This window comes from Corvus brachyrhynchos, unplaced genomic scaffold (assembly GCF_000691975.1).
Source record: "Corvus brachyrhynchos isolate BGI_N302 unplaced genomic scaffold, ASM69197v1 scaffold7, whole genome shotgun sequence".
Taxonomy (NCBI): domain Eukaryota; kingdom Metazoa; phylum Chordata; class Aves; order Passeriformes; family Corvidae; genus Corvus; species Corvus brachyrhynchos.
Window position 1 is genome coordinate 2,441,394 of NW_008239054.1, and position 2,807 is coordinate 2,444,200.

Genomic DNA, 2,807 nt, shown 5'->3' on the forward strand with positions numbered 1-2,807 from the left:
TCTATAAATTTGACTTTATGCAAAATGGAACAAAGAATTACTTCTGTAGTCTTGTATAATAACCTAAATGTTCCGAAGACTAAAATGCCACTGAGGATCACTTCCTGAAAACATTTACTTAATGCAATATTGGAATGCCTAAAAAATAAAGCACAAATAATGCACATTTCTAAGGCAATATATATGTTCTCATCATTATCTTAAACACCACAATCCAATTCTTGAAAATAAATAAAAAATAAAAAAAAAAGAAGACACAGAGAAAGGTGATGAAAATGAGACAGGACTTCACAAGAGGTGATCCCAAAAGGCTTTTCTGAAGAATACGAAGATGAACGACATCGAAGTTATGAGAACTCCTAATGACATCCATCCAGTGAAAGAAAGAAAGATGCATTTAAAATTGAAGGAAGTTCTATGTGTCTTACTATTTACTCCAGGGGTGAGGAAACCAGTCATGATTGTTTCAGAGGCAGGTTGCTACCTATGCCCCAAACCAGTGCTATGACAATTACTCGGTTTGTTGTCAGAAGTAGCAGTTTGCTTTCTTCTCACAATTCAATTCTGCTATGGAGCAGTATCACCAAGCCTGGCAAGGTAAGGATCACCTGACACTGCATGAAATGCAAGCAGAATGCTACAAAAACACCCTCTAAGATTCATTAAGAAAGTGAACAATGTTGTGAATTAGTTTTCTTCTCAATGCCATAATTTCTAGCCTTTAGATAACCTATTAGTTATGTGCCAGTTTTGTTTTCTGCATTAGAAACTTACTATTTCTATTACTATAGAAAAGTACTAATTTATTGTTCAAAGTACCATACACTGTGCTCACCACCTTTACATATCACAACTATGCTTAGCTGAACAATTCTCAATCATCAGTGGTCAGAGTAAGATGCAAACCTGAGAACTATTTGCTTTAAAATGACTGTAAGAAATGCTATAATAGACCAGAGAGCAAACAGCACTGGGACACTCTGCAAGTTTCAAACTTTGCACATTCCTGTCTTGTCCTAAATCTCTACTGTTTACAATTTCATTCAAATCAGATACAAGGCTCCTAAAGCCATCAAAATTTATTCTGCAGCACTTATGTTTTCCCACATTTCTTCATTTGAAAGCTTGAAGGAACAGTTAACGTAGTGAAGGAAAGATCTGAGTTACTATTTCTTAGTTAATCTTCTGAAGCACATTTGCATCTCCTCACTTACCTTGAAGGGGAAATATAGCAGAATAAATCTGCCAGGGTTTTGCTCATCTCTCTGAATGTGCTACATTACTTGAATAAAGACAAGAAAGAATTAAAAAGGATTATCTTAATTTTGTTTCTAACTTGTAACACAGATTCTCTCTTTTGCTTACAGTACATACCTCAGATGAGGACCATTGCTGTGATAAAATGAAAAGTGACTGCTAAGCCCCTTTGAATGGAACTACCATAAAAATAAAGCTACTAAAATACAACTTAATTTAATACTGATAAAACAAACTGACAGATTGAGACAACAGTCACAGTCATATGTACACACAGATAACTTCTGCAACTTTCAGTATCTGAACAGACTGAAGAGGACCTAATCAGACCTGGCACAATGTAGTTATCTAAAGTTTGTACCATAATGTATAATTTACTTCAACTTAGTTAAAAGGCACTGGTGTTTCTCAATAAATGTCATTGCACACGCAAATGAAAAGAGATGGAAAATGGAACACAGCCTTTAGAACATGCATAGGAAATTTATGCTAAATACATTGAGCACAGGATAGACAAAGGACAACAAGAGAACTTACCAATTCTCTTCAAAATATAGGTACTGATTTTTTTTCACTAGCCTGCATGTATTTGCTATCAAGGTCAAATAAGACAGCAGTGGTCTTTCCCCACCCCCCCTCCTATGTCTGAACAGCAATAAATGCTGAGGAACTGGAGTGGGATTTCTACTGGAAACTATTCATATGTCTCATAACACGGGTGTAACAGTAAGGAAAGGCAATGCTTTGGTTTTTTTGAAACAGGTTAAATAAAAATTCCTACAGAGATTCTTAAAATTCTATCTGAAGACTTCAGCACAAGAAGACAGACTAGATAGAAAGGAATTAAGTATGCCTGCAACTGATACAGCCAACTAATATTCCTACTCGAAGCTGGTATATAGAAACACTCTGCCTGTAAGTGGAGGACCACTGCTGGGTGACACAACTGAGCAGGGTCCTAAGGACCACTTGCAGCAGGGAGCTCTGGTGACACAAGCTTCTGTGTCAAGAGAAGCTCTAAGATAACTCTGTGTGGGAAGCTGTTCCGTGGCCATGTTTGAAAAGTGCTTAATACGACAGTATTTGAAATGCACATTGGTGCAGGGAATTTTTGCAGAAGCCCTGTGTTGTCCACCAGCACAGCACAGCTGCTGGGCATGTGCCACAGAGACATGGACAGGCTAAGCACAGCCCACTGCCCATAAAACCAGCACCAGTTACCCACCATGGGACTGGCTGAGCTGAGGGGTTTGGAGCCAAACACCTCGGGGCTGCAGCCGCTCTTGGGTCTGCTGCTTCCCCTCCCCATACTCAGCAGGCAGGAACTGGTAACGTATAGGCTGGAAATCTGATTGTTCCTTCAGCTTGCTGACAACTTGATACATGCAGTTTAAGTTGTGCAATTATTTGTACTGCAGTTTTATGTGACCGATATATAAAAGGACTTGTTAAAATAAGAAGGGTAAAATCACAGTAACTTCGAGGCCTGCCTATGAGTTTATCTTGCAAGCCATGGCACTTCAGTTTTGTTAACAGGATATCACAGCAGG